We start from the raw sequence: 23,602 nt of genomic DNA, 5'->3' as shown, positions 1-23,602 counted from the left end.
ACAAATGGGTGTCAGGTTTCAAACCCCAGCCCCTTGGAAAGCCAGGCAAATGATATTTTCTTTCAGGAGGAACTTCAACAGGCTTGGAGGCAGCCTGGAGATTTCACACTTGCCCTCTGAGCAAGTGAAGCCCTAAATTCGATAATCCTATTATTTAAAAAACATTGTAACAGCCCTTGTCCATAGAGGAAACATTTATGTGGTAAGAATATGACCACTGATGGATAAAAATGGGCAAAGATACTCTTTTGCTGTTTTACCATTACCCTATTAAGAGGTACAAAGTAGTATTTTCCAAGTTATAATAGAGCAGGAAGAAACTGAGTTAAGCAAAAAGCTGAAAGTTTCCAAGTTTATTTCTAAATTAAATGAAGGTCTAAGGAGTATTGGAGAGAACAGTTTGAATTTGAATGTAAAAGGTTTTTTGTTTGTTTGTTTGTTTGTTTTTGGTTTTTTATCTTTAATAAACACTGATGTGATACTTTGTCCCTGAATCCCTTCTATTAGTAAGTGCTTTGGAAACATTAACAAGTGTAATCCTCACAATGACTCAAACAGTAAAGGTTCCGCCTGCCAATGCAGGAGACCCAAGAGATACGGGTTCAATTCCTGGGTTGGGAAGATCCCCTGGAAAAGGAAATGGCTATCCACTAGAAGATCCTGGTGAGCTACAGTCCATGGGGTCGCAAAGAGTCAGATACCACTGAGCAACCAAACACACAATCCTCACCACAGCCCTCTGAAGGCAGTACTACTATTACACCCATCTTACAGATGCGCACACTGAGACACAGAGAGCTTCTGGTCACACCGCTCCAAGTAGCAGATGTAATAATATCAGGTAATCAGCTCATGCTGCTGGAAGAGTGTATCTGTGTGGGACTATTTAAATGTTGGGAGAATTTATCTGCATGAATAATATGCATTTAAAAGAGGTGAAATGATTCCTTTTGAGGTACTTAGAATATTATCTTCTCTGAGGGTTAAGACCTCAGATAACAACCACAAAAGGGGGAGAGTGCTAAGTCAACTTCTTCCATCTTTCTCCTTCCTTTCTTTATAGAAAGGGCACACGTATTGGGCATGTACTGTATATCCAAGCATCATCCCAAGTGCTGGGGTTCAGCAGAGAATGGGACAAAGAAGCTGCTTTCTGCACTTCCATTCCAGGGAAGGGAGAGAGACATTAAAAGTAGAAAAATCTACAATCTAAGTCCATCCTAAAGGAGATCAGTCCTGGGTGTTCATTGGAGGGACTGATGTTGAAGCTGAAGCTCCAATTCTTTGGCCACGTCAGGTGAAGATCTGACTCATTTGAAAAGACCCTGATGCTGGGAAAGCCTGAGGGCAGGAGGAGAAGGGGACGACAGAGGATGAGATGGTTGGATAGCATCACTGACTCAATGGACATGAGTTTGGGTGGACTCCAGGAGTTGGTGATGGACAGGGAGGCCTGGCGTGCTGCGGTTCATGGGGTCGCAAAGAGTCAGACACGACTGAGCAACTGAACTGAACTTCAGAAATATTCCAAAGAGAAGCACTGAGGGGAGAGAGTGGTATGCAGATGAAGGAGTGACACTCCATCAGAGACCTGAATGGAGTGAGTGACAGAGCCATGAGAATATTGAGGCAAGAGCATTCAGAGCTGAGGGAACAGCACACGGGAAGTCTCTGTTCCATGAGCGTGCTCAGATCCACTGGAGGACCATGGAGGGGACCAGTGTGACGGGGGCAGGAGAGGCGAGGAGTTGAGGTGTGACAGAGGAGGCCAGAGAATGATCCAATCAGGTCATGGCCTTGGGAAGGTTTAGACAAGCTGTGAAGGGATGTATTTACACCTTAAAAAAATCACTCTGACTGCCAGTGACAAGGGAGAGAAGATGTGAGTAGGAGATCGGATGGAGGACAATGCAGGATTCCTGCGACAAAACAATGGAATGGCGGGATAGTGGTAGACAGAATAATGACCTCAAAGATGTCCATGCCTTGGTCCCTGCAGCCTGTGACTGTGTCACCTTACATGGAAAAGGGGGCTTTGGTGGAGCGAACATAGGTGGGCAGTGATGGAACTAGTGCCTAGACAGATCCAGGAAGCCTTCACTCCAGGGCTGGAGGAGAGGGGTGGCAGAGCACAAGGAACCAATGTCAGCGCAGGAGAGGTCAACAGACCCCGTGGATTCAACCCCCAGTTTACAAAATAGAGTATAAACTGGGGGAAACTGCACAATTTCTCTAAGATCAGGCTCCTTTGACCAGGAAAGGAAATTAATAGTGACTAACCTGTAAGGGTATTCTGAGGACAAAGGACACAATCTGTGTCAAGCCCTGAGCCTGGCAGGTACTAAGTGCTTTCACCAACACCGAGTGGCAGCATTCCTGTTAAGAGCACTGGTGCCAGGATGTTCTGGGTTCAAAATCAGCTCTATATTTACTAAATGGGGGACCCTGGGAGAGGTACTTACATTTCCTCAATTTCATCCTAGGTAAACTCAGGTTAATATTATGTACCTTACAGGGTGCATGGGGAGGCCTGTGTTGGCTTTTATTACTCTGGTGATGAAGATGATAAATAATGCATGCCTTCTAAAATTGTAATTAATGTTGATTCCACTTCTTTGGAATCATAAAATATGAAATGAAAATCTAAAGGATAGGTTTGTCATGTAAAAAATAAGTCTTTGTTAAAGGATATTTGGGATCCCCAGGTGGCTCAGAGGTAAAGCATCTGCCTGCCATTGTAGGAGATGTGGGTTCAATTCCTGGGTTGGGAAGATCCCCTAGAGAAGGAAATAGCAACCCACTGCAGTATTCTTGCCTGGGAAATCCCATGGACAGAGGAGCCTGGTGGGTTACAGTCCATGGGGTCACAAAGAGTTGGACTGAGCAACTACACAACAGATATTTCAGTGACTCACAATTTTGCCTCATCAACACGCAGTTTAAGGACAATGTAACAGGAACTACATGCACGGTGAGTGAAGATGCTCTCAGCTCTGCCTTCATCCGCGTGGCTTCACGGTGCTGTGAAGCCGCCTCGTACACCCAGGCAGCGAGGGGCTCTGCTTACAACAGCAACCTTGCAGTGGCTACTTGGAGAAAATCTCAGCGAGCTTTCAAAAACATGCAGATGCCGTCTTGGAGAGTTAAGAACTAACTCCTACACCTGTTAGCCGGCTCAGATTTTAAACTCCCACCCCCTCCCCAACCTGGTCTGACTGTAGGTCTCCAAGCCACTACACCTGGGCTGTATCAAGAGCCAGGGACTTCGGCACTTACCGATGGCTGGAAAACCCTCAAGTCGTTTGTGCCAAAAACAGAGGCAACAAAACGATGATCCCCGCTCGGCAGTGTAATTGACTCAGCAGTTGAGACACAAACAAATGGCCCTTTCGTGGGCAAGATGATGACCCAGAACTCTGAAATCTGAAGAGCTAAGTGCTAAATGTGCAGTATTCCCTTAAATGCCTCTGAAAGGACTCCTGGGACTGTAATGAATGATCATTTGACATATCTTACCAAGGAAGTCAGAGAAAGCCTGCCTGCCTCTCCTCCCAGGGTCTGGCTGAGTTTGTAAGGGATGGGGGAGCTTCCGGGCAGTGGGATGTGATGGACCTGGGTGTAACCAGCAACCACATGGCCTCTGTCACAATCAGTCCTGGTGTTGACATCAAACCCCCGACCAAACTGCAGGTCTCATCTGCTTGGGCTCAGGGGTTTACTCCAAAGTCTCACTACGCCTTGTGTGGTCTGTGGACAGCAACAACCGTGTCAGTGTTGACATGCAGCTTCTCACTGGCCTGAAACGTACTGAATCAAAATCTGCATGTTTATAAGATTCCCTGGTGATCTTTGGGCAGATTCAAATTTGAGAAGCTTCAATCTAGGGCCAACTCAAAGGTCCATATAGTCAAAACTATGGTTTTTCCAGTAGTTATGTCTCACAGATGTGAGAGCTGGACCATAAAGAAGGCTGAATGCTGAAGAATTGATGCTTTTGAACTGTGGTGTTGGAGAAAAGTCTTGAGAGTTCCCTGGACACCAAGGAGATCAAACCAGTGAATCCTAAAGGAAATCAACCCTGAATATTTATTGGAAGGACTAGTGCCTGGTGGGCTGCCGTCTATGGGGTCGCACAGAGTCGGACACGACTGAAGCGACTTAGCAGCAGCAGCAGCAGGGGCTGAAACTGAAGTTCCAATACCTTGGCCACCTGCGGTGAAGAGCTGACTAATTAGAAAAGACCTGGATGCTAGGAAAGATTGAGGGCAGGAGAAGGGAGCGACAGACGATGAGATGGTTGGATGGCATCACCGACTCAATGGACATGAGTCTGAGCAAACTCCAGGAGATAGTGAAGGACAGGGAAGCCTGGCGTGCTGCAGTTCATGGGGTCACAGAATCAGACAAGACTTAGCGACTGAACAAGAACCATCTAGGGCTGACCGGGTCTTAACTGTGACAGCATAGTAGACCTGGGCTGCTTTAAAGTAACACCCATCCCTGGGGCCCCACTCCAGACCAACTATAGTAGCATCTATTTTCAAATTTTATTATGCAGCTTGGATTAAGAGCCATTGATCTAGAATTTCACTGATCATGATGACAGCAAAGATCGCAGGTAACCTTATCAAGAACTTACACATGTCAAACTCTTGTTATCACTATATTAACTCATCCCAGTCCTACAAGGAGGTACTATTATTTTCTCCACTTCAGAGATGAAGAATTAAGAAACCATCTAAGGTTACAGAGGTGGATGTGGCAGAGTGAAATCTGTGCTTTTAACTTTTCCACAAATCATTGAGCCTGTCACAGACTGACTTGATCAGAATCTCGGGGGGTGAGACCTAGGGAGCCACAGTCTAAACTTATGCAACAGCTGAATCTTTTTCATACTAGAGTGTAATATATGAGAACCACAATTTATCTACTCCCTAAGGGGCTTCTTTAATTTAGGACTTTGGAAATTGAGGAGAATCAGAATACTCCAGGGAGCTGTGATGAATTTTCTTAGTAGTTACTTTGGATATTATGTACTGGAATGTTTTAACACATACCTGTTGATAGTTTATACCACTCAGATATGAGCCTTGAGTAGTCACATTCAGTCCTCTAAAAACTGGTCAGATCTTTTAACCACAAATAGTCCCAGATTTAACCCAGGTTTCACCCTGTGGTTCTGCATGATCCCTGACTCAAGAGTTTTCCTTTACCCAGTTGTTATTCATTCACCCATCCATCCACATCTATCCATCCATCCCCTCAATGTCATCCACCTATCCATCCATCCATTCATTCATCTACATAGACATCCAACCATTTACCCATTCATCCATCTATTTATATATCTACCTGCCCATCCATCCTTCCATGCAACCAACCAACCAGTATTCAACACTTTACTGCCTGGCATTGAGGTATACAGTTGAGTAACGCACAGTCCTCAAGGAGCAATGGAAACATTAAACATACCTTTACAAAACAATGAATGAAGTTTGATGACAGGGATAAGTTCAAGAGGCACTAGGGGTAAAGAGGAGGAAGCCAATTCCTCATAGCTGGGGATGCTGCCAGGGGAGGGTCCAGGATGGCTTCCCAGAGTGGGGAAAATTTGAGAACAGAATATCAAAGGATGCGTAGGCTCCCCAGTAGGGAGGAGGATGGTCCATAGGGAGGGGTGAGGCTGTGCAAAGGCCAGGAAGCGTGAGAGACGGCCATGTGTTTGGGACGCTAGAAGCTATGCTGTTTTGAAAAGGGATGTGTAAGATGGAAGAAGGTGGGAGATAGTACTGCTGAGATGAGGCAGGACCAGGTCACAGCCCCGCTCAGCACATCACATGTCCTCTGCGGGTGATGGGGAGCCACCAAAGGGGGTAAACAGGGGAGTCACTTTGGAAAGGTCACTGGGGCTGCTTATTAAGAACAGATGTTTGGGTAAAGCCTAGAGGCAGGGAGACTATTTTCAGAGTCCAGAAAAGAAATGAGAAGTTCCTGAATTGAAAATAACAGCTATGACAACTGGATTGGATTGAATAATCCTTGAAAGATACGTCCAAGCTCTAGTCCTCAGTACTTGTTAACATGACCTTATTGGGAAACAGAGACTTTGCAGATGTAGTTAAGGATCTTGCTATGAGGGCATCCTGTGTTGAGGGTGGATCCTAACCCCAAAGACTGGTGTCTTTATAAGAGAAAAGAGAAGGAGATTTGAGACACAGAGACCCAGAGGGAAAGGCCGAATGAAGACAGAGCCAGAGACAGACTCAGTTAGGCAGCCAACTGGCCAAGGGTCGTCGAGGATTCTGGTGATAGTCACCAGAACCTAGGAGAGGGACACAGGACAAATTCTCCCTCAGAACTTCCGGAAGGAATCAAGCCTGTTGATTCCTTGACTTCAGACTTCAGAACTCTGAGAGAATACACTTCTGTCATTTTAAGCCCACTCCTCCCTCTGTCTGTGGTAATGTTACATTTGCCCTAAAAAACTAACACAGTGACTAAAATCTACTACCGACTCTATGCCAGGCGCCTGGTGAGTGCTGCAGAGGTTGCTGGTTCATGGAGCACCCCAACATTCCCTAAGGTAAGTACCAGTAGCAGCATTCCCATCTATCAGATGAAAACACCGAGGCGGAGGGAGGCTTGGTCCTTTGCTCAGGGTTATAAACCAGTAGCTGGCTGAGCAGTTTTCTCACGCAGGCCGTCTGGGAGCACAGCCTGTGCTTTCAGCTCCCTGGCCTCGTGTCAGGCAGAGGAGAGGAAGGAGAAGACTTGAGGAGGTGGGAAGAATGACTGGCACCTGGCAATTCAGTGGGCATCTGCAGGGCAGGCAGGAGGAATCGAGCCTCCCAGATTTCAGGTGCTGTGGTGCCCCCATCCTCTAGTTTCCATCAGCCTCTGTTTTCCCTGCCACACCGCCCCCCCAGATGTCCTCACCTGCCAACTCTCGCCCTGCTCTTTGCTCTCGCTTCTCAAGAAGTCCTCCTTGGCTCTCCCCAGATACGTCCTCAAAACGGTTCTCTTCTTGTTTATTCCCTGGAAAGTGGCCTCACTGCCCACTCTCCTCTGTGTCAGCTCTGGCTTTTCTTACATCTTTCAGCTCTCTCCCAGCACGGAAACTTCTTCTGATCCCAGGGTCTCGTGTTTATTCTGGTCTCTGCTCTCAGTGTCCCTGCCTCTCTCCTCCCACCATCTCGATCTCCCTGTAAAACGAGGAGGCAAGGCATCCAGGTCAAGGGCTGGGAGGAAAACCATGTCTTCCAAGGGAAAAGGTAACAGCTTCCTCAGTGCTATTTACTTCCTCTTTCCCTTTAAAACATTTCCCATTCTCTCAGCTCAATGCTGGGACCAAAAAAAAAAAAAAAAAAGCATGCAAAAATACTTTTTGCTCCTTTATAATAACTTAGGTTTTTTTCTTTTTTCCTGGCCCGCAGTGAGTGTTATATGAGTCTGGGCTACAACAATAAAGCACAGAATCTACTGTGGTATTGCCATATAGAGGTATACATCGCTATTTCAGGGGCTTCTCCAGTGGTTCAGCAGTGAAGAATCCACCTGAAGTGCAGGAATCACAAGAGACACAGGTTTGATCCCTGTAAGGAAGACCCCCTAGAGAAGGGCATGGCAACCCATTCCAGTATCCTTACCGGGAGAATCCCATGGACAGAGGAGTCTGGCAGGCTATAGTTGATGGGGTTGCAGAGTCGGACACGACTGAAGTGACTGAGCACAGCACACATTGCTATTTCAAGAAATAACCAGCTCCTGCAATTTCCTCTGTGGGTCTGTGATGGCAAATGTGCCAGTCAGCATAACTGATCAATTCATTTAAAGGTGGATATTAGCATGATTCCACACATCTAGTATTAAAATGGACTTTTATTAAATACTCTGAGATGAAATTTCATTGGAAGGTCCAGGATATTAAAAAGATAAATATTTTAAATTTAAAAAATGGACACAGATCTACAACCCAGGTGCCACCACACTTCCACTGAACCAAGGTCATTGCCAAAATGGAACCATTTCAGAGACATAATTATGTAAAAGAATAATGAGAAATTCAAAGGCTCAAAAACTCAGAGTTCCCTGAAATACTGTAAAACTCCCTTCAGGAAGCACACAGGTTTATAGGATATAATACAATGTTTTACATTGTTTATCTTTGTTCTCAGACATCATTTCACAACATTTTACCAAGTGGAATTTTCAACATTCCTGACATTTTCATCTGTTTTCAAACATTCAGATTGTTTTTGGAAAAGCAGTCATCTTATTTGGGAAGAAATTTGCCATGTACCCAATGGGCTTGCCAGCAGCTTAAGATACTGTAAGATTAGATTTTCCTTTCATTTCAATACTATTTTACATATAGCCTATTTTGTATTCAAATATATCTAAGACACTAAATATTTACTAAAATCGTTTCTAGGTATTCATATTAAGTCCATTTTACTTAAGGGTGACTTTTACTCCTCATGATCTAGCTATAGAACATAGTAAGCAAAGATTAATTGACTCATGCTTCTGGAGTGGTCTTTAATGAACCCAAACCTTCACTCAAGTGACAGACAATCCAAAAGAGAATAGTTGGAACTCGCTTACACTCACTCAATCCATGTGCTAGGATGACACCAAATCATAGGATTGAGAGATAATTTGCATTTCCTTTGAGTAAAAAAAGGATACCTTAAAATAAAAGTGTAACCATTGGAAAACTCCCAGTGAGCTAGTGAGGGAGAATACTCATTGCATTTGCATTGGGCAGATCAGAAAGATAGCTTCCTCTTTTATTGGTTGATTTAACAATGTTTAATGAGCACGTGCTATATGGTGGTCTCAGGGCTAGCTTTTGGGTTTCTAGCGAATGAGTTTCTATGTGAATGCAGAGAGAAACTCTTCCCTGGAGAGTGGATGGGTCTTTCTGTCAACTCCTCCCCAACTATGTGAATGCAGAGAGAAACTCTTCCCTGGAGAGTGGATGGGTCTTTCTGTCAACTCCTCCCCAACTGTGTGAATGCAGAGAGAAACTCTTCCCTGGAGAGTGGATGGGTCTTTCTGTCAACTCCTCCCCAACTAGATTCTGTGGGGAAAGGAGCCTGGAGAAAGCAACAAAACAAAGTCTTTCAAATCAGAGCTCACTTCATTGTCGGTACTCCACTTACTAGGTAGGGTTCTGCTTACAGAATCTGAACCTCAGTGTCCTCATCTGCAGAATGGGACTAATAACAAGATATGAGATTGTCACGCAGATTACACAAAACAATGGCCACACTGGAAGTGCTCCTTGCAAAGTAACATGTTCAAAGTAGTAAAGAATATTACAAGAAACATTAAACTTCCTTGAGTTTCTGTCTCTCCCTCTTTCCTTTTCACTCTGCCTTGTGGCCATTGCCTAGCCACTGGTATGATTTTGGTGAATTTTGGTATGATTTTGCTTTGTGGAATTTACTTAGCCTAAATCCCACAGAGCAATGAGGAAATTGTTTTTTCTGTGTTTAATTGAAAAGTACTGTGGCTGAGAGTGAAAATAGCCACACACAAAAAGTTACAGCATGAATGATTCCTGTTATGTGACATTCTGGATAAGGCAAAACTATAGGGTCAAAAATCAGATCAGTGATTGATAGAAGCTGAGAAGAATGGAGATAGGGAATTGATGACAAAGGGGTCAAGGGAACAAACAATTTGTGAGAATGGAAATGTTCTGTATCTTGATTTCTCAGGTGGGCTGCCGTCTATGGGGTCGCACAGGGTTGGACATGACTGAAGCAACTTAGCAGCAGCAGCAGCAGGAACATACCTGTATGTATTTGTCATCATTCACTGAACTGTATACTTGAAAAGGGTGACTTTTACTGTATGGAATTTATATCTGAATAAACCTGACTTCAGAGTAAAAGAAGACTGTGGCTTGGGACCATCAAGATTTCCTTTAAGAAAAAAAATCTATGATCAGTACAGGAAATGAGCAATGCTCCTGGGAATACTCTTCTAAGAAACTGACTATAATAAAGACAGACATTGATACTCCTCCTAAATAAGTTCTCCGGGAATGAAGAGGTCAGAGAAACATCCATCCAGGACACCAAGACATATATCATGGAAGAGATTGCATTTAAACTGATCTGAAGAGTACAATTAATCACTGAGGTTTTTTTGTTCTTCTCTACCAACTATGATCAATATCTTAGACTCCAGTCTCTGTTTATAAATTGCTCATAAATTTTACTGTAACTTTGATTATTCTTCTATTCTAAAAGTTTGCACATTGTAATGCATTTACCAGAGATTAAATGATTCACATTATCTTGCCCCTTAAAAAACCATCACAGTTTTGAGGCAATGTTTCCTGAGTTTGCGGTCCATAGGAAATTATTTTTGCATGTCCACTTATAAATGTTCTTCCATTCAATGAAATGAGGAAAAGCAGAAGGTCACTAGAGGAGACAACATGTCCTAGTGTAAGAGGTTGGAAAGGGGTCTGAAAACTTAGATTGTGTGACTCACAAGTGACTCTGTAAATCAACAAGAAAAAGATCAATAATCCAAAAGAAAAAGGTGGGAGGGTGAAGGAAATTATGTAAATAGACAGTTCAGAAGAGAAAATACAGTGGCTCTTAATCATATAAAAAGATGTTCAACCTCAGTGTAATTAGTCAAATGGTTACTTCTCTTAATACGCACCCCTATGAATTGGTGAGACATGATCAACAGTGCCGGAAAAAAAAAAAATGAGCAAAGTAAATGAATAGACAGTTCATAGAAGATAAAGAACAAATAGCCTTGAAACATATGAAAAGATGCTTAAACTCACTCAGGCTAAGAGAAAGGCAGATTAAAGCTGCACTATTTTGTACTCACTGGGCAGGTAAAAAAAAAAAGTTTACTAAGTTTGTTAACACAGTATAGGAAACACCCTCAATAGAGAGTTTAGGAAAAATCAGCTACTCCTGGGACAACCTTTATGCAGAAGCATTCGGGGGATGTCTATTAACATTACAAATCACTATGATTTTGATCCAGCAATTCCTCTTCCACGAATCTTATCCTACAGCTTATCCATGTGCAAAATGATCTGTACCATGTTATTCACTGCAGTTCCGTCTGTAATAGTAAATGCATGCCCCTCCTTGGGTTAAATGAGTTTTTATACATCATTCCAGAAAACACTACCCCACTGTCAGAATGAGAAAGCTCTTCATAGGCTGATGAGAGGCAATCATCCAGATATATTAGAAATCCAGACTCTGAGGCTCCCCTCCAGACCTCTGGAATCAGAATCCTCAGGGTAAGAAAACCCCCAGGTGATTCCTATGCACAGGAACGTGTACGAAGCCCTGATCCTTCCGGTTCCTACTCATGGTCACTCCAGGCTTGACCTCCTTCCGGAAGTCTTCTCTTACTCTACCGTCCTTCTTCCCTAATCTATACTGAATGCATTATCCTACGTGTTTCTCTCCATGTCATTTGCCACATTTTAATTTTCTGGCCTCTTCTCTCACCCCCACCAGGAGGTAGTCACTGCTCACAGTACCTAGCATAAAGCCTGGTAATATGTAATAGATGCTAAATAAATCTTTTTGAATAGGCAAATGGATGAACCAGGCCAAATAAAAGTGGGAGTGGAAAAGTCTGCTGAGTGATCTTCCTGCCATTTACTTTTTCTTCGATTCTTCTTCATTCAGGAGAAGCTGCCAACCAACCAAGAAAGAATAGGGAACCCTTGAGAATAGCTCCTCTCCCTTTACTCCCCCAGGCCAATAGCTGCAGGCATTTAAACAAATAAGTCTTCCAGCTCATTGCTTGGCTATGGATTTAGCTCAGGTTAGAAATAAAAGCTTTGGGTTCAGATGACATTTTCGAAGGGCCAAAAATTCCCTGGAAATCCTAGCTTCACCTTGCTAGGAGATGGGTTTCCTGAGTTGATTCAACTTTATTCGGGAGCATTGGCTAATGGTTGCTCAAACTGCTGCAAAATTCCAACCACACAGGGGGAAAGGGCCCTAGGAAAAGCCCAAGCACGTGGCGCATCAGAAAGGATTTACACGTGCACGTGACTTTCAGGAGTGAAATGAAAGGATTGCTGGCCAAGTCACAGCACGGCCGGAGTTCCCTCCAGAGGCTGGCGGCACTGATGGGGAAGGAAAGCAAACAAAAGAAACATTCTTCCTACTTGTGAGTGAAACAAAGATCCCACTGAGAAAACTGAAGTGAGCAGGAGAGCTGTTAAATCAACAGAAATGGGGGGCTGTCTGTGGAGGAGGCATCTGGTTTCAATGTAAACATCCTTAAAATGTTTCAAGAATGAATGTCCATTTGAATAATTTATTATTACACTTTTTTTTTTTCTTATCATCGTTATTTAGGGCAGATTTAGCTTTGAAGATATCCTTCCATATGCCCAACTCAACTGGAGTTCCCACCAGTTTAGACATTTTCTGAGTGGAATACTGAGAGGGGAACTAAGTAGAGGTGCCTGGACAAATCTAGGATTGCCTGGCTGGATGAAGGTATATTTTGAAAGAGTCACGTGGACATAGCACACTAAGTAGATTGTACGCTTTGTACGGGAAACCTGAAGTGGGGTGCCTGCGGGGCAGAGGTATAAGAGTCTTCCTGCTCTGGTTTCTGGCTGGAGTTTCTTCATCGGGAAAGAAATCTGTCCTAACTTGGCACTTACTCCTTCCCATCATGAACTGAATATAAAAAGTTCTGAAAGATGCTCTAGAAAAGAGGTTGCCAATTAGTGACCAAGACTTGCTTTGTTGGGGCCAGATGATGTCTTTAAAAACAATGTCTTAAATTGGTTGCCAACATTTTACAAATTTCTGCATGGCAACAATTGGCTGGAGTCAAGTAGAATCCATCTGCTAAAGACCTTTAGAAAAGACACACAACTAAGTTTGTCCTAAGCCAACCATTCCCTTTCTCTAGCCCAAGTTCACACACCCAGGCTAGCTGCCTGGTATACACACACACCTATACACACACACACACACGTGTACACACACACACAGCCCTCAGGATGAGAGGGAAATGAGATTTATCTCTATTGGTTGGCCACCTTTGGGCATTCTAATTTAGGTACCTTTCTTGATTCCTTGGGACTACATGATTTTTTTCATATGACACAGAACATTTTATTTTCTCTGTTTCTTTCTCTTTTTCGCTATTTTCTTAACATTATATCACGTCATGTCATCTAGCTGCTTAGTCATGTCCAACTCTTTGTGACCCATGGTCTGCCATGGAATTCTCCAGGCAAGAATACTGGACTGGATTGCCAGTGCCTTCTCCAGAGGATCTTCCCAATCCAGGAATCAAACCTGGGTCTCCCACATTGCATGCAGATTCTTTTCTACCTGAGCCAACAGGGAAGCCCCTACATTATACTACTTCTGCATAACTACATGAATGTTAAATTTTTATATATTTTTTCTTTATTTTCCTTTCTTAACCAGGAACCAACATGCTAATGTCAGGGGCATCTTTGTAAGCTGTCTTTATCTAAACGGTAAGGGAAGTAATAGACCTTTCTGTGGCATTCTCTTATTTCATGTGGCTCCTTTGGTTTCTTGTCTTTCTGTGCTTAAATATAACCATGTAGGGGTTTATTTACAATCTAGACTTCGGGGTTTTTCTTGGTAACTCAGGAGATCTGGCAATATTGGCCCCACAAATCACTGCTCTGCGCTCAGGCAGATTGAAGGAGCAATCTTCTCTCGTGGGAGCAATAAAGCTGTGTCAGTGATGTCTACCAGCCTGGAGCTGTTTGGCTCTAAATGCCAAAGGGCAGCCAGGAATTAAAGCCATGAGCTCCAACGTAGGAACCTTTGACATTAGCCAAGGTGTCTGAATACACAGAGACAGAAACAGATTGACTATGGTTCTTAGGAACAGAAGACCAAGACGTATTTGCCTCTGAATGACTGCATCCTAATTGCAGTGCTCAGCCCTGGCACCTTGTATAGAATTAGTGCTCAGAAAATATGTGTCAGATTTACAAGCCGGAGATCACAGGTTTAATTCTAGACAACAGCAAAACGGTCCTGAATCATTCTATAAGATCACCTAATACTTTAACTTTTATCATGAAAATATGCTGTAAAACTGCAATTTCTTAAGCACTAGATTCCTAGGAAATAATTTTTTCCCCAACTATGAAAGCATATTTGTACTTTCTAGAGCAATTCACAAATAGCCGGTCTTAGAAATCATAAAGCTCATGATATCCTAGATAAGGAAATCAGCTCCAGGTAAGGAAAAGACTTGCCCAAGAGCAGACCAGTGGCAATCTGGACAAGAACAATCTCTTAATTCCAAGGATTGTTTCCCAGCCCTAGGGCTTTGCACAAGCCCAAGAAAGTGGTTCTAAGAAGGCAGGGTATGTGACCAATTTAAACAGTCTGCTGAAGAAATGTGGAGGTGGCCCAGTACATATTGTGAAAGGCCTGGATTCTTCTGAAGGTCACCCTGACCTGTTAGGCCAACTCCTGCAAAGGCTAATGGGCAGCCCCGGGGGTTGCCATAGAGATGGCAGTACAAAAGCTGTGCTATGGCCTCACTCTTAAAGCAGGTGGCCCCACTGTCCTGGGGGCCCTAAGAGGAAACACGTGCCATCCCAACATCAAACCGCAGTTCCCCAACCCAGAGCATAAACCTGTCACTGCCGGTCATAATAAGACACACCGCAGGACAACACATGGAGTCAGCCAGTTAACCTATGAAACATCAGGACTCTGTTTCTAATTTTTTTTTTTTTAAGTCTCTCAGTCATGTCAGACTCTTTGCAACCTCATGGACTATATAGTCCATGGAATTCTCCAAGCCAGAATACTGCAGTGGGTAGCCTTTCCCTTCTCCAGGGGATCTTCCCAACTCAGGGATCGAACCCAGGTCTCCCGCATTGCAGGCGGGTCCTTTACCAGCTGAGCCACAAGATATTGGTACAAAGAACACAGGGTCTTTTATCAACACAGAAAAAAAGCAAAGGTTTGCCAAAGGGATCGCCATCTTGCAGACCTCCCCCACCCCTGGTCCCTTTTTCTTGTTCCTCTTATAGCACCTGATTGCTTACAGACCCTAGTGCCCTATTGGGAACCAGGACCTGGGCAGTCTAGACATTATGTGTCCCCAGCGTAGAAGAGCAGTGTAGAAGAGCAGTTCAACTCACCAAGCTCAAAAGGAAAATTGCACAGGGGCTGGGTGTGTCCGCCCGGGCTCACAGCCCCTCTTCCCCCACATCTACCTGGTAAACATTTTGATAAAACTGGTCAAAATAATACCTTTGGTGGAGCCATTTTGTGGTCTTTAAAATTACATTGTTATAGTCTTTTAGAAATGGGAGGAATCTTACTTCCTGACTCAATATTTACTGGACCTTCCCCACAGCGTCAACATTTAGGGACATCACGTATGATTTTGTCTTTTACTTAGAAATGTTTCCCTGTGACTGGCAAGAAAAACTGCTTCATTCTTTAGCTCTTCTTATGATTTTGCATGATTGTGGATGGTTTTATATCAAAGTCTGCTTAAACCCAAAACACTGTTACCCAGGCATATTTATAAGGGATTACTCAGAAATGGAATCAAGTAGAATTTGAATACCATTTCTGGAGTAAAGCATCTATGTAGGAAGGCATTGTTAATGACAGACCCAATACCAGAGATTTTTTTAAGCTGAAAATCAGTGTAGTAGCTAGACGTTAACCACTTGTAGGTCAAGGGTAAAGAAATGAGGCTGGTGAATTTGACCATTTTAGGTACCTGCAAAATAGAGCTAGACTATTACATATTTAGTTCAGATGCCATAAAAAATTTTAAAACTAGAAACTTTAAACTTTAAAAACTAGAAGATAATGGTTTGTAGTAGCAGTGGCAGTCATAATAATTATGGAGCACTCACCTCAGCATTCAAGGCCCTCCGCGATATACTGGCACCTTACGTTTCTGGCGTCATTTCCCACCACCCTCTGACACATGCTTTATTCCAACCAGACACATGCCTGTTCCCTCCTCCCTGCTTTTGTTCTTGTTCCCTCTGCCATCTCTGCCACACCCACTGAGCCTCACCCCTATGTCTGTTAAAATCCTCATGGAGCTAGATGGCCTGGGTTTAAACTCTAGGCTCATGTGAACCAGCTGTGTGACTTTAGACAAGTTTCTTAACCTCTCTGTACCTTGGTGTCTTCAGCTGCAAAATGAGGAAAGAACGCTACTACCTCATCGAGTTGCCGAGATGATTTAACAAGATACTAGCTCTAAGACACAACAGTGCCTGAACCAGATTTATGCCATCCTTCCTTCAACCTCCAGGGACTACAGTTAGTGCTTTTGCTATTGGGCTAGAACCCTGGACTCTGCATGTGAGGACACTTCGATATGGTTCTTTTGTTGTTGTTCAGTCGCTCAGTTGTGTCCAACTCTTTGTGACCCCATGGACTGAAGCACAGGCTTGCCCCTCCTTCACCATCTCCCAGAGTTTGCTCAAACTCATGGTCCATTGAGTCGGTGATGCCATCCAATCATCTCATCCTCTGTTGCCCCCTTATCCTCATGCCCTCAATCTTTCCCAGCATTAGGGTCTCTCAATCTGGTTTTAATCATCATTAATTAACAAGAATTAATAATTAATAAGTAAACTTATTTCTGTTAACTCTGACCTAAAGATTGAATCAAATTAAATGATTAAATATTAGCATATAAATTTAGCATATTAAACAACAAGGTCCTACTGTATAGCACAGAAAACTATATTTAATTTCCTGTAATCAACCATAATGGAAAAGAATATGAAAAAGAATATGTTTATGTACAACTGAATCACATTGCTGCACAGCAGAAATGAACCTCATTGTAAATCAACTATACTCCAATAAGATAAACTTTTTAAAACATTAGCATATGTGGTCAAGCACCTACACTGTACCTTGTATTTTACTCTATTTCTTCCACATATTTGGGGCTCCTTGTGCCCTGTGCTTATTAACTAACTCACCAGGGTGAGGGGAAGACATTCTTCTGTGCTCTCAAAAAGAGAATTATCAGGCGAGCGTTTCTAAGTGACTCGTATTTCCCTCCAAACCTACTGGCATTCCCAAGTTCGTTATCAGAGAGCAGGCTCAGAGACCAATAGTTCGAGGTAGATAGGACATCCTGGGACTGAGAGCAGAGTGGATTTTTTGCTGTCAACTGCTCCTCCCTGGCTGACAGTCTAAGTGGTTGTCATTCCCTTGTGCAGAAGAAAAATACCATAAAAGGCAAGGCCTTTGGGCAGGCCGTTAAGCAGTTTGAAGTGTTCCTCAGGGCTGTGAACTCTCTCGGGAAAGAGCTGCAGACCCCTGGCAAAGATTACAGCACACTTCACAGCAAACTTGTGGAGTAACAAAGCGCACATTGTTACCTCCTAATGCCAAGCGCCGCGGGCTAGTAAAAATACGTAGTGTACCTTTTTAATGGGGTGAGGGAAGTTGGCTTCCCTGGAATAATTTGGATGGAGTCATAACACAAATAAACTGTATTCTGGGGTCTGAATTGATGAAGCCCAGCGCCAAGCTGCGTGGTCACAAATGGGGCAACCAGACCATTGTGTAAATCAAGTGCATAGGCCGGGGAGGTTTGGCAGCTCCACCTCTACACACTCTTTGGGAGAAAAGATGCCTTTGAAACACTTCCCAGCGGCCTCTACTGTCAGCCACTTTTTTCCCTAAATGTATTTATTGTTTATAGCACAGATGATGTCTGCCCATTACTATTGTTGCTAAAAATCTGGCAATGGAGTGACTTTTTAGACAACCTGGAGTGGGATCTAGCAAGACAGGAGAGGGTGTGCCTGTTCTGACTGGTGTAGTTCATGTCTATTCCTTCTTGGAGCTAAGTCTGTACATGTCTGCAAACACACACACACACACACGTCCGGCCACTAGAATTGACTCCAGAGATCAGGGAAAAGGAGAAAGAAGGGAGATAGGCAACAAAAGTTACAAGGGAAGTGAAAACTGTGAACAATGAGCTCCTTTTCAAACAGAGCCCATAGCTATCTCTGGTAAATGGTGGTGGTGGTGGTTTTGTAGCTCAGTCATGTCCAACTCTTTGCTACCCTATGGACTGTAGCCTGCGAGATTCCTCAGTCCCTGGAATTTTCCAAGGTTGTGGGTGAAAAGTGAAAGTCGCTCAGTTGTGGCCGGCTTTTTGCAGCCCCGTGGACTATACAGCCCATGGAATTCTCCAGGCTAGAATAATGGAGTGGGTAGCCTTTCCCTTCTCCAGGGGATCTTCCCAACTGAGGTATCAAACCCAGGCCTCCTGCACTGCAGGTGGATTCTTTACCAGCTGAGCCATAAAGGAAGCCCAAGAATACTGGAGTAGGTAGCCTATCCCTTCTCCAGTGGATCTTCCCAACCCAGGAATTGAATCGGGGTCTCCTGCATTGCAGGTGGATTCTTTACCAACTGAGCTACTAGAGAAGCCTGATAGCAATCAGGGTTGGGGGGTGGTGGGTGGTGGGCAACGCTAAATGATTTGGGTCTGCCATCCAGCCACTTTATGTAAAGTACTTCCTAAAAGCTAACTCTTTACATTTAAAGTACATGAAGTACTTTACATGTTCAGTTCAGTTCAGTTCAGTCGCTCAGTCATGTCTGACTCTTTGCGACCCCATGGACTGCAGCATGGGCTCCAGGCCTCCCTGTCCATCACCAACTCCCGGAGTTTACTCAGACTCATGTCCATTGAGTCGGTGATGCTATCTAACCATCTCGTCCTCTGTCATCCCCTTCTCCTCCCGCCTTCAATCCTTCCCAGCATCAGGGTCTTTTCAAATGAGTCAGTTCTTCGCATGAGGTGGCCAAAGTATTGAAGTTTCAGCTTCAGCATCAGTCCATCCAGTGAATATTCAGGACTGATTTCCTTTAGGATGGACTGGTTGGATCTTCTTGCAGTTCAAGGGACTCTCAAGAGTCTTCTTCAATACCACAGTAGGGCTCTGAAAATGGGGATTGTTGAAACCTGTGTTCACTGATGAGATTTTATTGAAGCCTTAAGTAAGCGCTCCGAAAATTTGCTTGATGAACAGAAAGGATAAGCTGAAAGGAGGGGCTGAGGGAGCCAACAATTATTGTAGGGCTTAAAGGAACTTTTACAGGGACATACAGACTTAATAGGAGTTCAAGGAGAAGAGGTCTTGCGCCCTAACTCTTCTGTAAGAGAGGAACAGAGCAAGACGTGAACGCTGCCGGAGCTGTGAGATCCCGCTGTTATTAGAAGAACATCTGAGGAGCTTATAACATTCCTGGAATGCCAGTTAACACCCTGGAGCAAATGATGTTAAAGGGGAAATACAGCCTGGGTTGGAGGGACTTAAACTGAACTCACCTGCTTCCTCTTTCTCAAGTGTGACGTTAAAATAATCATCATTTTAGGCACTCAAGTCCTCAAAACGTTTATGACATCATAAGATAATCAAGTCTAAGCAGGGACCTAGTAACTTCCTACTAACCGTTTCAACATGAAGAAACTGAGGCTCAGAAAATGGTTCCAGGCCATGAAACTAGACAATGTCCACAGAGATTTGCAAGATAATCTGCTTTATCCGTGTGTGATCCAGAAATATGGTCATTCATTTTGCCTGCAGTGTGACAAAAATTGTTTCTTCAGAGTTTTTACAAGGATTTCTGTTCTGGTTATTATAACCAACTCAAAAATACATACAGTTTTTAGGTTGGAAATCCATTCCTTGCCTGTAATATCTAACAATATCTCTCCTGTCATTTGCGTATCTTTTCCCTATTCTGTGCATTTTGAGAGAGGTTTCTAATTTATCTCCTTCAATAATGGTTCACTTCTGCATTGGTTCAGTTCAGTTATTTACTACTTCTAATAAGGGTTTTAATACTGCTCTTGAGATTTTTGCTTTCAGGCATATTTTATCCATTTCTCATTTCCATTTTCATCTCATTCCTCCACATTCCAATGACCTTGTGGTTTTTCTATTTTTAAAGGCCACAGGGAACATAGACAAATGAGTATGTTCACATACTAAACAAGAAAAAAGAGCCCATTTGTCATTTTCTGGAATTCATTCATTCATTCAGAATCTAAGACATACCAAGCACCACACTAGGTTCTAAAGCAAGATATGCCCCATGTTATCAAAATGTATCAGGAAATAAATGTTAGAAACAACTATATTGCAAAATAGAAAACGTTAGCTGTCTTAAGAAAGGTTTAAATCTCAAAAGATATTATGAATACTATACATTTTGGAGGGAAATTTCTGGTTCCTGCATTAGACAATTTTTGGAGGTCTTATTTTCCTCTAAACTTTTAAGATCAATGCTCCCTTTCTTGAGATCTACGGCAATTTTTTCCACTGGCTCCAAGTCATCTTTTATACTATTTATTTTTTTCAGGATGATCACTTAAATAATACGAGCCCTCTCTTGACTTAGAGACAGCAACAATACATGGTATGGACTTAGCCTCGTCCACACCCCGCCTCTTCACTTGTATGATGATCTCATGGCTACAGCTGGACCGCAGGTGGATATGCAGTGTCTACCCAAACTCCAGACTCTAACACAGCTCTGTTCTTCTGGGGGAGCACCCCCTCCTGCCTCCGTTGTCTGTTTCTTTGAGATTCTGACTAAGTGTACATGAAAAACTCCAACTCTAGCTTATAGAGTACTTCTGGGATAAATCTTAAATTCTCGAGCTCATGTGAGTCTGAATTTTTGGAACTATACTTCCTAAGATGCAATTAAACATGCTTCAAGAGAGGGGAAAAAATGCCCCTCCCTTTTTTCCATCCTGTTGGGTTTGGGGGAATTGTTGAGGTTGGGTGGGTAGAGAAAGAAGGAAGGGTGAATGGGGAAACAGCTTTGTGGCCACTGAAAAAAGCAGCAGCCATTCAGAAGTAGGAGGGGGTACTCAGCTTTCTGGCTGAAATAAACCAAGGGTTTCTGTAAGAGGAAGACTCTACGATAGGTGTCAAAAGCTTTTTCCCCTCCCTCCACCTCTGCTGTCCCCTTGGGGAGACTAATCCTGGATCTTGGTGATAGGCTGTCTGACAATCATCCTTTTCAGGGCTGTGGTGAGCATTCTTCCTTGTTTCTGAGTTTTTCTGGGCACTTTGGGAGAGTTGGGAGAGCTGCAACCAGGCTGCAATCCAGATGCCAGTTCTCCGTTCCACATATGCTTTTTAATCTTCTTTACCCAAATAGGACAAGTAGACATAGGAACAAAAATAGAAGCTAAGTTAACCATGCAAGGGGCCAGTATATGTTTATGTGGCATGGGTCAAAGAAATACATATAATCCTGCACACACATTAGAAATGCCCTATAAATCTGGGACTAACAAAGCTAGAGGAAATGATCACAGTCTGGGTGGGAGCCATATGGAACCCAGACAAATGAGTATACCCACGTGCTACACTGTGCAGGGGCCGGGATCGGGGGCGGGGAGGCCAATTTGTCATTTGTTGGACTCCATCCATTCATTCACCAATTACCATGACCTGCCAAGCACTGGGCTAGGTGTGAGGCTGAGGGTAAAAACCCAAGCAAGATATAGCCCCAGTTTTCAAAGTTTGTGTGGATGTGTTTTAAGGCATGCACATAAGCAATTAGAATACAAAGTGAAAAGCATTAATTGCCTTCAGGGAGCACTTCAAACCCCCCGCAGCTTTCTTCTCATTTAGGGTGAAAACAAACTTCTTCTGCTGAGACAATTCAATGGGAAAATCCATGTTTTACCAACAGTGCTGAAACTATCTGCAGCTTATCCCCCCTTACTCTATTCACAAAAATTAATTCAAGGTGGATCTCAGAACTAAAACCCAAAGCAAAAACCATAATCTTTCCAAACACTTCCATGACCTTGGAATAGACCAAAATTTCTTACACAGGACACAAAAAGTACTAATCATAAAAGAAAAATGATAAAAAATTTCGTGCCTATTACAAATCCTACCTAGCCAAAGATGCCATTAAGGAAGTAAATATGCAACCTGCAGGCTTTAATTTAAAAAATAGAGACAGATACATACATAGATAGGTGAGAGAGAGAGAAAGATCTGTTAAAGGCTCTTACCAAAATCTACCTTTAAAACTGCTTCAAATAACAATGAAATACAAACAACCTGATTTTAAAAGACTGAGCAAGACATACGAACAGACACTTCATCTAAAAAAGGATATGTGTGTGTGCTAAGTTGCTTCAGTCATTTCTGACTCTTTGCAACCCCATGGACTATAGCCCACCAGGCTTCTCTGTCCATGGCATTCTCCAGGCAAGAATACTGAAATGGGTTGCCATGCTCACCCCCAGGAGATCTTCTCAACCAGGGATCGAACCTATGTCTCTTATGACTCCTGGATTGGCAGGTGGGTTATTTACCACTAGCACCATCTGGGAAGCCCAAAAAGGATATGCAGATGCCCAAAAGCTCATGAAAATGTGCTCAATATCAGTAGTCAGCAGATAAATGCAAATTAAAACCACAGTGAAGTGTATTTCAAACTGTGTAGAACAATTAGAACAAAACCAAACAAACCCACCTGACAATACCAAATGTAAGTGAGTATGTGGCACAACTGAAGTACTTAAACACTGCTGGTGGAGGTGCAAAGTGGCACCGTCACTTGGGAAAACGCTTTGGCTGTTCAGCAATATGCGAACCGTGAACTTCCTGATGTTCAAGCTGGTTTTAGAAAAGGCAGAGGAACCAGAGATCAAATTGCCAACATCCACTGGATCATCAAAAAAGCAAGAGAGTTCCAGAAAAACATCTATTTCTGCTTTATTGACTATGCCAAAGCCTTTGACTGTGTGGATCACAATAAACTGTGGAAAATTCTGAAAGAGATGGGAATACCAACCACCTGACCTGCCTCTTGAGAAATTTGTATGCAGGTCAGGAAGCAACAGTTAGAACTGGACATGGAACAACAGACTGGTTCCAAATAGGAAAAGGAGTTCGTCAAGGCTGTATATTGTCACCCTGGTTATTTAACTTCTATGCAGAGTACATCACAAGAAACGCTGGACTGGAAGAAACACAAGCTGGAATCAAGATTGCTGGGAGAAATATCAATAACCTCAGATATGCAGATGACACCACCCTTATGGCAGAAAGTGAAGAGGAACTAAAAGGCCTCTTGATGAAAGTGCAAGAGGAGAGTGAAAAAGGTGGCTTAAAGCTCAACATTCAGAAAACGAAGATCATGGCATCTGGTCCCATCACTTCATGGCAAATAGATGGGGAAACAGTGGAAACAGTGTCAGACTTTATTTTTCTGGGCTCTAAAATCACTGCAGATGGTGATTGCAGCCATGAAATTAAAAGATGCTTAGTCCTTGGAAGGAAAGTTATGACCAACCTAGATAGCATATTGAAAAGCAGAGACATTACTTTGCCAACAAAGGTCATTCTAGTCAAGGCTATGGTTTTTCCAGTGGTCATGTATGGATGTGAGAGTTGGACTGTGAAGAAGGCTGAGCGCCGAAGAATTGATGCTTTTGAACTGTGGTGTTGGAGAAGACTCTTGAGAGTCCCTTGGACTGCAAGGAGATCCAACTAGTCCATTCTGAAGGAGATCAA

At 43.2% G+C, this 23,602-nt stretch overlaps 1 protein-coding gene across 2 annotated transcripts in view; it reads right to left on the bottom strand.

The window, feature by feature from the left end:
• Window positions 1-23,602, bottom strand: part of PALM2AKAP2 (PALM2 and AKAP2 fusion) — a 512,284-nt gene that overhangs the window by 386,344 nt on the left and 102,338 nt on the right. The window contains exon 1 of one of the 2 annotated variants that reach the window (XM_055579284.1): window positions 6,937-7,185. The exons of the other annotated variant lie outside the window; for it this stretch is intronic. The gene's annotated coding sequence lies outside the window, so the exon portion shown is untranslated. Of the gene's footprint in view, window positions 1-6,936; window positions 7,186-23,602 lie in introns of those variants that run through there. 2 annotated transcript variants of the gene reach the window in all.

The sequence above is a fragment of the Bubalus kerabau genome, chromosome 4 (assembly GCF_029407905.1).
Source record: "Bubalus kerabau isolate K-KA32 ecotype Philippines breed swamp buffalo chromosome 4, PCC_UOA_SB_1v2, whole genome shotgun sequence".
NCBI lineage: Eukaryota > Metazoa > Chordata > Mammalia > Artiodactyla > Bovidae > Bubalus > Bubalus kerabau.
This window is presented reverse-complemented; position numbering and strand designations above follow the sequence as displayed.